General features: G+C 45.2%; 1 protein-coding gene across 5 annotated transcripts in view; it reads left to right on the top strand.

Moving 5' to 3' along the window:
- Nucleotides 1–3,746: 3,746 nt before the first annotated feature.
- Nucleotides 3,747–14,115, top strand: part of SCAI (suppressor of cancer cell invasion) — a 1,638,004-nt gene continuing 1,627,635 nt past the window's right edge. For all 5 annotated transcript variants that reach the window (XM_077463762.1, XM_077463684.1, XM_077463531.1 and 2 more), the window contains exon 1: nucleotides 3,747–3,874. The gene's annotated coding sequence lies outside the window, so the exon portion shown is untranslated. The remainder of the gene's footprint in view (nucleotides 3,875–14,115) is intronic.

Genomic DNA, 14,115 nt, shown 5'->3' with positions numbered 1-14,115 from the left:
TAGAATACAACTGTTCTCTATGTGTCCCATTTACACTGCAGCACCGCCCAGAGGTGCAGTAAGCTGCAATAAAATACAGTAATTCTACATTTTATCACAGTGCACTGGATGGCACTGACCTAGTTATCAATCAGTCCTTCTCAAACTGACAGCAATGCAGCAGCATTTTTTTCCTTCCAGTGACCCCACAGCACGTCACAAACATTATGGCACTATTACCCCAATTCCCTCCTCCACCTGGGGGGACGACGCAGTTTGCTATCTTTGCCTGGGCACTGGATGACCTTGTCCCGCGCTACACAGAGGGATCACCTGCAGAAAAGACTCGGGAATGGTACAGTACATGATGTCCTGCTGGGAGCTGGCCATTCCCTGTGGGTCCTGCTGGAACTAATCATGGCATGTTGGCAGTGTCGGCTGGTGCTAAAATATTGGGGGGGGGGGGGGCAAACAAACTGAAAAAAAACATCATACGCAGCCACTGTGCCATCAAACGCTGCCAGTGTGCCAATCAAACGCTGCCAGTGTGACAGTGTGCCGCCCGCTCGCCTTCTGCCCTGCACTTACCCTGTCTTGTGGGGCAGCAGGTGACAGCAACGAGCGGGTCCTTCATGCGTCTCCTGCACTTCTTCTCCCGTCCTCTTCTCCCGTCAGGCGTCCAATAGCGGCGCCTCTTGTTTCAGCCAATCAGGTGACAGGTAACATGACCTGAGCAACCTGATTGGCTGGCTGTGAGGCAGGTCAGTGTTAGGAAAGCGATGTCTTCGGTTTTCCAACACACCAATGAGTAATCGGCGAATGCACAGCAGTGTGCCCGCTGTTTTCCCTTTTGGAAGCCTATTAGAGCCCATGGCTCTAATCAGGAAGCCTATTTGAGCCTATGGCTCTAATCAGGCATTTCCAAAGAAACTCCGCCGCTGTAATTCATATGCATGGTGCCCAACAAGGGACTAGGCACATGATAGATAGATAGATTCATACAATGCATGAATCTATGTGAGAGAGCGAGTGACAGGGGGGTGGCGTTCCTGCGCCTTTATGGATGCACCACCGCTGCCTGTTGGTCCTACTGGGAGCTGGCTATGGCCAGTGCCCAGCAGGACCCAGAGGTGAGCAGGACCCATGGGCTGGGAGCTGGTCATGCACCTGTAGGTCCTGCTGGGAGCTGATCATGGCCTGTAGGGCTCTGCTGGCCACTAGCCATGGGTAACCTTGTAATACGAGGTGGGCATAGATAGTGAACTGATTCGGGGTTAAAGTGGGCCACTTGACTGGACTTGCCCCACAGGCCTAAGGCTGTCAGCCCTCCCCTGAAGACCGCCCCGAGGAGAATGACATCACTTCCTCCCTGCCTGTGTTTACTATACACAGTGGGAGGAAGCTTCTCATTCGCCAGGAGGGATCGAGAGGGGATGGCCAGAAACCAACGGCCATCCCCTCATCCTGGTTCGCTCCTGAAGCGAAACGGACCGCCGACCCGCTGGAAGGCGAGCACGTACATTTACGTGCTTGTGCCTGTCGGTGCCATTGCACCAACGTACATTGCCATGCGGCGGTCCTTAAGTGGTTAAACCCTCCTCGTGACCAGACCAAATTTCAGCTTTCGGTGCTCTCACACTTTGAATGACATGTAATACTGTACCAAAATTATTTTTTTGGCCTTTTTTTTTCATACAAATAGAGCTTTCATTTGGTGGTATTTGATCACCTCTGTTTTTTTTTTTTTTTTGCGCTATAAATGAATAAAGACCAAAAATCTTGGAAAAAAAAAAACACATTTTTCTTAGTTTCTGTGATAAAATTTTGCAAATGATTTTTCTTCATACATTTTAGCCACAATTTATACTGCTACATATATTTGGTAAAAATAACTGAAATTAGTGGATATTATTTGGTCTTTGTGAAAGTTAGAGAGTCTGCAAGTTGTGGTGCAAATCATAAAAAATTTATCACACCTGATGTACTGGTGGCCAATCTCATTTCTTGCAACCAGAACAAGCCAGGAAAGTACAAATACCCCCCAAATTACCCCTTTTTGAAAGTAGACATTCCGAGGTATTTAGTAAGAGGGATGGTGAGCTTTTTGATGATGTAATTTTTTCCCACAATTCTTTGCAAAATTAAGATTTTTTTCCCCCACAAAATCATCATTTTAATAGGTTATTTCTCTCACATGGCATGTGTATACCACAAATGACACCCCAAAATACATTCTGCTACTCCTCCTGAGAATTACGATACCACATGTGTGGGACCTTTTGACAGCCTTACCACATAGAGATCCCCAACATGCCGGGAGCACTGTCACGTGTTCTAGGAGCATAAATTACACATCTAACTTGTTGACTACCTATTACACTTTTGAAGGCCCTGGAGCACCAGGGCAATGACACATGACACTGACGTGGCACTGATTACAGATGGCACTGATGACATGTGGCACTGATGACAGATGGCACTAATACGTGGCACTGATGACACGTGACACTGACAGATGACACTAATATGTGGCACTGATAACAGATGGCACTAATACGTGGCACTGATGACATGTGACACTAATGACAGATGCACTGATACGTGGCACTGACACGTGACACTGATAACAGATGGCACTGATACGTGTCACTGATGACAGATGGCACTAATATGTGGCACTGATTACGCTTATTTTTGCACTGATGACAGATGGCATTAATATGTGGCACTGGGGACAGATGGCAGTGACGTACTGTGGGCACTTTATTTTTCTATTTTTTTTCACTCACCGCTGCAGCCGTTGGTCTCTCCCTCCTCACACACTGTCTCTGTGTGAGGAGGGAGAGCTGGCGATGAGAGATGATCTCATATGTCTACATATGAGATCATCTCTTATTGGACACTCAGATCTCACTGTGATTGGCCATTTACAGCGATCTGTGACTGGCTGTGTCCAAGGGACATGGCCAGCACAGAATTTCCCTGATGTGCGCTTGCTGGAACGTGCATCGCGGAAGTAAACAGGAGGATGTCCACCTGGCAATTGGCGTCCGCGCTGTAGCCGTCTTTCAATAGCACGAGCGCCTAGTGGTTAAATACCTGGCAGTTGGACCCCTTTGACACTCGTCAGGCACTACATCGTTACAAAATATCGCCTGCAGCGTGCCCTGAAAGAGCCGCTGCTGTGTCTCCAGTGTGCAAGTCCCGGTGGCTTGCACACTGAAGCGGTGCGCTGGCAGGATGGTAAAAAAAAGTCCTGCTAGCAGCATCTTTGGAGCGGCGTATACAATCGCATACAATCACATTGAAATCAATGTGGCAATGCAGCTATACCACTGGCATAGCACTGCTGCAGCTTTACCGCTAATGCCACCCTCGCCCCAGTGTGAAAGGGGTCTTAGGAAGACAGAATTGTAAGTTCACTTTTTTTATGTTATAAATGTTGCAGATTGTTTAGTAAATAATCACTTTTGGGAACAAAGATCCATCCTGAATAAGGCGCTGGCCGAATAAGGAGCCAACTTCAGCATCATAAAAAAAAACACAGCAACAAACCACACCGTACAGTGTATTTTCCCGCTCTCTCTATAATAGCTCTGGTAACGGTTTCTACTTATTGCGCACTGCTTCCTTTTTGACACACGGGGCCGCTCGATTTATTTTCCCTACCGGGTCAACCGAACCAAGAGAGAGAATTGATAGACAAACGTCTCTGGCAATCACATTTAGCGTCCGCCCTAAACTGACAAGCAGCGGCCAATCGGATAGAGGAAGGGGCGGACTGTCGTGGGTCGGGTTTGGTTGAGAAGTGCACCATAATAAGGCTGCTAAAGCTGGTCTATAGTAAGGAGCGGGGCCGAAGGGAGAACGGTTGCATTTGTTGTTTGGATATCGGGTATGTTGTGCTAGATGTTGCAGAAACCCCTACCTGTTTATGTTGTGGATAGTAAAATGCTGATCGCGTACGAAGCTTATGCATAATGATCGCGCGATGTGGACTGTCACATTTTGTCAGTGTAACCGATGTCAATAAGGTGACAAAAGCCATTATTAGTGCATGTGTGACAGTGTTTATGTTATGATAGCTTAAGCTTTGTGTTTGGTATTCCAGCCTTAACAGCTGGTAACAATGCCACTGAATAGGAAATGCAGAACGATGGGCTGCTGATATCCCCAATCCTAATCCTCTGCAGGGTTTGGGTAATTATTCTGGCTTCTGATTGTTTTTGTTTTCTCATCACCTTTGCATTGATTGGGGTGTTCTCTTTACTTGTCAAGGTTACCCCCCCCCTTCTTTTTTTTTTTTTTATTATTATTATTAGGACTGACACAACTAATCGATTATGAAATGAATTGATTAGTCGCCCAGTAACATAATGGGGTTAAAAAAAAAAAAAAAATGAGCCATTTATAGTACAAAAAAGAGCAAATCGCTACTGTAAATATTACTTTCACCGTTCTACATTAAAAAAATGAACCCCTTACAGTAGTGATTATCTGATTTTTTTTTTCTACTATAAAGGGCTAATTTTTTATTTATTTATTTTTTACAACCTCATTATGTTACTAAACGTCTTAGACCGGATTCACATGTTTATTGGTGCTTTTTTCAGAAATGCACTACAGTTCATTTACATGGTTTCCTATGGGACACATTCACATCTGAAAGGGTCAGGGACTTTAACGCAAAATGGTGCTTTATTGGTTCAATATACTTCAATGGAGAAGCTGCAGAAAAGCATGTAATGCGTTTTTGCAGCAATTTGTGTTTTTCAATCTGCCCAAAAAAAAATGCAAATTGCAGTAAAATTGTGTGCGCAAAGAATCAAAACGTACAGCAAAAAGCACTGCAGAAACAGAGCAAAAGCAAACTGCATAGGTGCCTTATGCTGGCCACACAGATCAATTTTCAGATGAAAATATTCAGACGAAAAATATTTGTACATTCACTGAATGAAAGAATTTTGTTTAAAATTTTCACTTGTTTTTAAAATGAATGTAATTTCTGAAGGAAAACTACATACACTGTCAGAAAATTCCTGACTAAGAAGTTTTCTATTATTTCCAAATTTTCCCGTCACTGTGGTTGAAAATGAACGTCAATTTGACCCACCTTTTTTTTTTTTTTTTTTTTTTTTTTTTTTTTTTTAAGGTTATTAACTGATTAATCGGCCAACTAATCGATTATGAAAATAATCGTTAGTTACAGCCCTAATTAATAATATCAATTTATGTTTATAGCAGACTTCAGTGACTATAGGCTTTTATTTCATGCACCGAGGGATCAGATGAGCGGAACTTCCACTTCAGGGTGGAGGTCCGCTTTAAGTGAGAGTGGAAGCAGCAAAATGCCTCAATCACAAGAGATTAGTTCATCACTGTTGTGTTACTCCTTATTAGGGATGAGCCGAAACCCCCCTGTTCGGTTTGCACCAGAACCTGCGAACAGACCTAAACTTCATGTGAACTTTAGAACCCTATTAAAGTCTATGGGACTTGAACGTTCACAATCTAAAGTGCTAATTTTAAAGGTTAATATGCAAGTTACTGTCCTAAAAAGTGTTTGGGGACCTGGGTCCTGCCCCAGGGGACATGGATCAATGCAAAAAAAAGTTTTAACAATTTTTTCAGGAGCAGTGATTTTAATAATGATTAGAGTGAAACAATAAAAGTGTAATATTCCTTTAAATTTCGTACCGGGGGGGGGGGGGGGGGGGGTGTCTATAGTATGCATGCGAAGGGGCGCATGTTTCCCATGCTTAGAACTGTCCCTGCACAAAGTGTCATTTCGCAAGGAAAAAGTCTTTTAAAATCACTTTCCATTGTCGGCTCCCGTAATACAGAGAACACTCAATGAGTGTTCTCTGTATTAGCCGACAATTCATTCATTGATAAAAAAAAAAAGTGTAGGGGTTCCCCTAAATTCAATTACCAGGCCCTTTAAGTCTTGTATGGATATTAAGGGGAACCCCATGTCAAATTAAAAAAAAATAATAATTTGAGGTGGTGGTCCCCCCAAATATTCATACCAGACCTGAAGGGATATTAAGGGGAACCCCGCATCAAATGTAAAAAAAAAAATTGACGTGGGGTCCCCCTAAAAATCCATACCAGACCCTCTATCCGAGCACGCAACCTGGCAGGCCGCAGGAAAAGAGTGGGGGGGGGGGGGACTAGAGAGCGCCCCCCGAACCGTACCAGGCTACATGCCCTCAACATTGGGAGGATGCTTTGGTGGTCTGTGATATGGACAAGGGCCTCATCCCCCACAACCCTGGCCGGTGGTTGTGGGGGTCTGCGAGCGGGGGGCTTATCAGAATCTGGAAGCCCCCTTTAACAAAGGGGATCCCCAGATCCCGCCCCCCGTTTGAAATAGTAAGGGGGTACAAAGAAAGTGTAAAAATGGTTAAATAAGACAAAAAAAAAAAAAAAGGATTCCAGCGGTGGTAATTCACTCTTGCTATCCAGCGATGGATGATCATCTCTCCGGGGTCCAGCGACGGGTGATTTTCAGTCCAGCGCTGTCCATACATGGCATCCCTCTTCTGTCTCCACTGCGGAGACACTGCAGGGATTCCAGCGCTGACGTTTCTTATATTAGGAGGGCGGGGCCATCCGTCACCTGACCCCGCCCCCTCTGACGCTGATGAGGGAAGCCATGGGGTTCCCCATGATGTATGGGTGACCCAACCCCCTCTGATGTAACGGAAGCCTGCGTTGACTGGTGACTGTGGGCTGTGGTGACAAACTGCTGTGGTAGGGACACTTGGACAGATATGGCTGCACTGCTGGGTGCTGATGTGGGTGCACTGCTGGGTGCTGATGTGGGTGCACTGCTGGGTGCTGATGTGGGTGCACTGCTGGGTGCTGATGTGGGTGCACTGCTGGGTGCTGATGTGGGTGCACTGCTGGGTGCTGATGTGGGTGCACTGCTGGGTACTGATGTGGGTGCACTGCTGGGTACTGATGTGGGTGCACTGCTGGGTACTGATGTGGGTGCACTGCTGGGTACTGATGTGGGTGCACTGCTGGGTACTGATGTGGGTGCACTGCTGGGTACTGATGAGGGTGCATTGATGTACACTGATGCACCACACTGAGGATGCACTGATTATCTGGCACTGATGTGCACTATTGGGTACTGTAGTGGCGCTGATGAGCTCTGTAGTGGCACTGATAAGCACTGTAGTGGTGCAGATGAGCACTCTAGTGATGCTGATGTGGTACTGATGGCACAAATGAGCACTGTATTGGCACTAATGTAGCACTGATGAGTACTGTAGTGGCATTTGATGCAGGGTTCCCCTTAATATCCCTTCAGGTCTGGTATGAATATTTGGGGGGACCCCCCACATCAAATTAAAAAAAAATTTGACATGGGGGTCCCCCTAAAAATCCATACCAGACCCTTTATCCGAGCACGCAACCTGGCAGGCCGCAGGAAAAGAGGGGGGGGGGGGGACGAGAGAGCGCCCCCCCTCCTGAAGGTACGTTACATCAGAGGGGTCACCCATACGTCACTGGGGAACCCCATGGCTTCCCTCATCAGCGTCAGAGGGGGCGGGGTCAGGTGACGGATGGCCCCGCCCTCCTAATATAAGAAACGTCAGCGCTGGAATCTCCGCAGTGGAGACAGAAGAGGGATGCATGTATGGACAGCGCTGGACTGAAAATCACCCGTCGCTGGATCAGATTAGCCATCGCTGGACCCCGGAGAGATGATTATCCATCGCTGGATAGCAAGAGTGAATTACCACCGCTGGAATCCTTTTTTTCTTTTTTTTTTTCTTTTTTTTTAAATGAAGGAATTTTTCAAGTGTGTTTGTCTTATTTAACCATTTTTACACTTTCTTTGTGAAATGGTAGGGGTACTTTTGTACCCCCTTACCATTTCAAACGGGAGGGGGCGGGATCTGGGGGTCCCCTTTGTTAAAGGGGGCTTCCAGATTCTGATAAGCCCCCCCCGCTCGCAGACCCCCACAACCACCGGCCAGGGTTGTGGGGGATGAGGCCCTTGTCCACATCACAGACCACCAAAGCATCCTCCCAATGTTGAGGGCATGTGGCCTGGTACGGTTCGGGGGGGGGGGCGCTCTCTCGTCCCCCCCTCCCCACTCTTTTCCTGCGGCCTGCCAGGTTGTGTGCTCGGATAGAGGGTCTGGTATGGATTTTTAGGGGGACCCCGCGTCAATTTTTTTTTTTTTTTTTTTTTTTTACATTTGATGCGGGGTTCCCCTTAATATCCCTTCAGGTCTGGTATGAATATTTGGGGGGACCCCCACATTAATTTTTTTTTTTTTTTTTTATTTGACATGGGGTTCCCCTTAATATCCATACAAGACCCAAAGGGCCTGGTAATTGAATTTAGGGGAATCCCCACACTTTTTTTTTTTTTATTTATTTTTTTTTTTTTTTATCAATGAATGAATTGTCGGCTAATACAGAGAACACTCATTGAGTGTTCTCTGTATTACGGGAGCCGTCAATGGAAAGTGATTTTAAAAGACGTTTTTTTCCTTGTGAAATGACACTTTGTGCAGGGACAGTTCTAAGCATGGGAAACATGCGCCCCTACACAGGCATACTATAGACAACCCCCAGGTACGAAATTTAAAGGAATATTACACTTTTATTGTTTCACTTTAATCATTATTAAAATCACTGCTCCTGAAAAAACGGCCGTTTTTTTAAACTTTTTTTTGCATTGATCCAGGTCCCCAAACACTTTTTAGGACTGTAACTTGCATATTAGCCTTTTAAAATGAGCATTTTAGATTTCTCCCATAGACTTGTACAGCCCAAATTGTTCACTGTTCGCTGAACAGGCAATGTTCGAGTCGAACATGAGTTCGACTCGAACTCGAAGCTCATCCCTACTCCTTATATTGTTCAGGGGATTGGGGGGAGGTGAAGGACAGTCTAGCCCAGCCATTCTCCACCAGGGTTGTGTGGAACCCTAGGGTTCCTCCTCGGGTTGCTAGGGGTTGCTTGAGCTTTGGCAGTTTGACCTCACATCTCCTAGTGCATGCATACTTCTGGGGCAAAACAAAACTATATGCCATGCACTGGCAAGCACAGGGTGTCCGTGAGTCCATCAAGCTTAAATAGGAGGATAGTAAATAAAATTTCCAAAAAAATTTAAGAATTGTTTAATAGTGTGGCCATAGGTAAAAACAGTCTAAAAATCTCAGTCATAATTGCAATACACAATCATGTGTTATAGCAGGTTACCTCACAGCCTCTGTACAGCCAGATAGAACCCAGCACCTGTGACAAAGTTGTAGGTATGTAGGCACATACCAGCCTGGAATGCCAAAGGGACTGTCCTGGAACAGCCTGCGGGGATGGCAAACTTTATCCTGGTATATGGACAAGCAGAAATTCACCAAGAAGATGGCTGCTTGAGTCCACAGGATCCACAAGTAGTGTCAATTGCAGCGTCATGGACAGGTGGGTTGGCATTACCGTGCTGGTGGTTGTGTGAGGCAGGGGAGTGGATCGGGGGCGCTCGCTCTAATAAAATGGCTTGTTTCAAAGCTCCTGTCTTTCCTATTCAATAAGGTGAGAGAGAAAGTGGAATAAAGTGTTACTAAACCCAGTAATATGAAAATAGTTAATCCCACAGTTTATAAATCTTTTTTACAGTAAAATATTTCCACTATATACCTATGGCTGATCTGTATACCATGGTTAGTGATGAACTGCACAGTTTCTCCAGTGCTGATCTTTCAGGTAGGAGATTTCCACTGCAGCCTGTATACATGCCCACATGTGTGATGTTAATATCATGTGACCTGGCTAGTTCAGTTGAACAAGGATATATTCTCTACAGCATAAAAGACACAACTGAGCATGTGCAGGTCAGCTACACTGCCTGTGTTATCCGGCCTTCCCCAGATAAACAGTGCAGGAGGAGGGGATCTGTTCATACAGGATAAAACAGCATTTTTACACAAAGCAGATGATTAACCCCTTAAAGGGATTGTAAAATTGTAAATGTTTTTTTTTTTTTAAAATAACAAACATGTTATACTTACCTCCACTGTGCAGCTCGTTTTGCACAGAGTGGCCCCGAACCTGCTCTTCTGGTGTCCCTCGGCAGCTGTCTCTGCTTCCTCCCACATGTACTTCTCACGTTCATGCGAGCTCCCTCGCATGGTGAGAAGCACCTACAGGTGCGCTCCCGTGATACAGCCGGCCACTCGCTGTATCACACGGCCCCGCCCCCGGCGCTCCGCGTCAGTGGATGTGATTGACAGCAGTGCGAGCCAATGGCTGCGCTGCTTTCCATCCATCCACTCCAGCCAATCAGCGGCCAGGCTGAGCGGCGAAGAGGACGGCGGGGGCGAGCGCAGGACTTTCGAGGGGTCAGGTATGTAAAACGGGGGGGCTTGGGGCGCAGGCAGTGTCAGATGTTTTTTCACCTTAATGCATTAAGGTGGAAAAACATTTACCTTTACAACCCCTTTAAGTTCCTCAGTGAGTATAACAAGCATGCTATGCTGCATATACGGACTGATTTTACTGTTGTGGGTTTAATAACATTTTAAATAGTGACAATAGATCACGTGGAGGGATGACGGAACCGGCACATTAGGCCACATACCCTTCAATTTTCAAGTGCTGTTCACTGTCAGAAAAAATGAATCGGACTGAGACAAAAGTACAGTTAAATCTCACTTGTTTATTAATTTTATTAAGAGCATGAACCTGAGCAGCAAGAATTTTGTCACCCTAAGGAGAAGTGAGACTTGTGCGAACCGTAGCCAGAATATAATCTGGAGGAATCGCAGGAACCGGAACCGACTCCATCTTGGAAATGGAGGAAACATGTCGTGACAAAGCGTCAGCCCTTATCCTCCAAGACTGAAAGAGGGTAAACCAGGCCACGAGGGGGTATGTCACCAGGTTGAAGGTCAATTGCGCAATCATATGGCCAGTGTAGAGGCAAACTCCTGTTGTGGTACTCCTGGCAGGGAGGAGAGTGAAGATGTGCACAGGATCTTGGCTACCTTTTTTGGAAGCATGTTTTTACTGCATTGTGGCTACCAGGAGAGAACCTCAGCATGGAGCCAATTAAGAGGGGTTGTGCTTCTGTAACCAAGGATAACTAATAACCAGCAGAAACTTAGGTGAGGAAATAACTTGGAATTGGATTATCTCACGGTGAAGAGCCCCTACGGCCATGGACAATGGAACCGTCTCATGAGTCACATGGGCAGGCTGTAAAGGTCTTCCGTCAAGAGCCTCAATGGCATATGGAGTGTCACGCAGCTGCAGCGGAATCGAGTGCTTCAATACAAAGGCGGCATCAATGAAGCCCCAGAGTCGATTAGAGCCTGTATCTCGATGGACGACTCGGCTCAAGAAAGAGTAACTGAAACCAGGGGCTTATCTTTCTGGATAACTGGACAAAAACCAACGCCACCTAAGGTCTGTCTGTGACTGGACTTCAAGGTTCAGGCGTTCCCTGGACAGGAAGGACAAGACTTCAAAAAGTGACCAGCCTGGCCACAATAAAGACACAATCTCTCCCTCCTAAGGATTCTCTCATCCGCAGAGACACGCATGAAGCCCAAGTGCATGGGTTTATCTTTACAGACCGACTCGGTACCAGGAGGCATGGGAGGTGAGGGAGGCAAGGGTGGGACTGCAAAGCTCAGAGACAAATGTACAGAAGGCTTCTGCGAGTGCTCCTTAAAAGGGAGTCTTTCTCTGAGTCTAGAGGCAATAAGAATGGCAAACGTGATTAACCTCTCCAGCTCAGTGGGTATATCTTGGGCTGCTATCTCATCCTTGATGGTATCCATGACCATGAGACAGCAGCCACGAGGGCCTCATTGTTCTAAGCAACTTATGCTGCCAGAGTACTGAATTCAATGGAGTAATCGGAAACGGGTCTCGTACTCTGATGGACATGAGGTACTTGGCAGCAGAAGCGGAGCATGTGGGAACATCAAATACCCTTTTAAAGGAGACCACAAACTCAAGGTAACTCAAGACGACAGTTTTTTTTTTTTTTTTTTGCATCTCCCATAGAGTGCTTTCTGACAGGGTCTTGGCCTGGGAAAACCAAGATATCACAAAACCTACTTTGCTTCTGTCTGTGGGAAACTCATCTCAAAGTATATTTCAACCTGGTTGAGAAACCCTCTGCATTGGACTGGATCGCCCCCAAATTACTAGGGAAGCAGAGAAAAAACAGACATACCTCTTATAGAGGTAATACTTGAGGCGGGTGACTGCACAGAGACATGAGCATTAGCAGGGATGGCCTGCAACACAGGTTGTACCAGAGCAGCCACAGTGGAAGATTCCAGGGGAGCCGTGTGACTCAGGAGTGTTTGTAACACCATGGCAAACTGATCCATGCGGTGATCCTGCTCATCCAATCTGGAAAAAATATTACCAACGTGTGGATTGACTGCATCTTCTGAATTCATGGCCTTCCCCTACTGTCAGAAACCATGAATCAGACTGAGACAGAAGTACAGTTAAATCTCACTTGTTTAATAATAAAGTAAATGTAGTTAAAACATAGCCAGAGTTCAGAAACCAGAATGGATAGTCAGAGCCAAAACGTCAAGGAGCCAGAGATGAGCGTAGTAGAACAGCAAGCAGGATTTGGAACCAGAAGGCATGTCTTTAACAGGACCACAGGAGAGTGTCTAGAGATGTGACCAAGGTGAAGGCAGAGATCAGCTGGACTGGACGGCTTAAGTAGGCAGGAATGACAAGCAGGATCTTGTCAATAGGGGAGTCAGTGTGGAGAGATATGTGCTGGCAGTTAGCCGACAGCTGAGGAGCCCAGCCCTGACATTCACAAAAAAAAGCACCTAACTAAAAATATCTGGCAAGAAATACATTCAGAGGCATATATTATTGAGTGTAACCCCAAAAAAATACAGCGCTATTCTTAAATAAAAATATTGACAAATAAATTATGTGAAATATTATACCGTGAGTGCAGCAGCAACTTTATAAGTGAGATACCCACAAAACAAATCCTAGTTAATTTTCAAAAAGCTGCGCTAAAAATGATCCAGAAATATTTGTGAAAAATAAATAAAAAATGTATCTAAACAATATTTAAGCAAAATCTAATCCAAAAAAATGTGTATATTCAAATATTAGTCCATATCACCATCTACACACAAATTTGCCGGCCAGCTTCGTAAACGCTGCCCGTCGCTTCCGGGTTCAGCGTGGAACGTGGTGGCGTCAATACGCCACTCCTCCCTACGCCGTTTCGTTAAAAGTAACGTCTTCCAGGGTGCCCGCGTTCCACGCTGAACCCGGAAGCGACGGGCAGCGTTTACGAAGCCGGCCGGCAAATTTGTTTGTAACACAGCGAACTGTTTTTTCAGCTTGATGTAAGTGCAACCTTTTATTTATTTATTAAACTTAAGAATTTACTACACTATGGCGACCCTTTTTGTTTCTGTATGTGCCGGGCAATGAGTGGTGTGGCCGTAGTACCTTTCCAAACATCTGAACTGAGATTTATCCTCCTGGTGGTCCATGTGCAGAAGGAGTGTTTTCTTGTTGTGGCCATATCTGGTCTCTGTGATGGGACCAGTCTAGCTGGTAAGCGGCAGTAATATTGGTGGTGGAAATCTGTCTCTGCATCTTTGAGGACACCTTTTCCTTTACCGGTGTGGTGTGTTACACGGTGGAGACTACAATCAAAAAGAATATATTTTTTTATATATAAAATAATTTTTTTTGTGTGTAGATGGTGATATGGACTTATATTTGAATATACACATTTTTTTGGATTAGATTTTGCTTAAATATTGTTTAGATACATTTTTTATTTATTTTTCACAAATATTTCTGGATCATTTTTAGCGCAGCTTTTTGAACATATATTATTGAGTATCTATCATACTTGGGGAACTTATGTACTTATCGTACTTGTGTATTATTATTTTTTTTTTTTTTTGGGAAATTTTGAGGAACACTATGCATCACTTTTGGATAAACCTCTAGTGCTCCCCTACTCTTACCACCCCCGCCCCTCCCTTTAAAAAAAAAAAAAAAAAAAACCGCTGAAAGATCCCCACTCTGTTGTCAAAATATCCACGTATACTGGTTCTATGTCTAATTAATTATTTATTATTATTATTATTATTA

Source organism: Lithobates pipiens, unplaced genomic scaffold (genome assembly GCF_037356315.1).
Source record: "Lithobates pipiens isolate NorthernLeopardFrog02 unplaced genomic scaffold, aLitPip1_a1.2 Scaffold_1, whole genome shotgun sequence".
Classification (NCBI taxonomy): Eukaryota; Metazoa; Chordata; class Amphibia; order Anura; family Ranidae; genus Lithobates; species Lithobates pipiens.
This window is presented reverse-complemented; position numbering and strand designations above follow the sequence as displayed.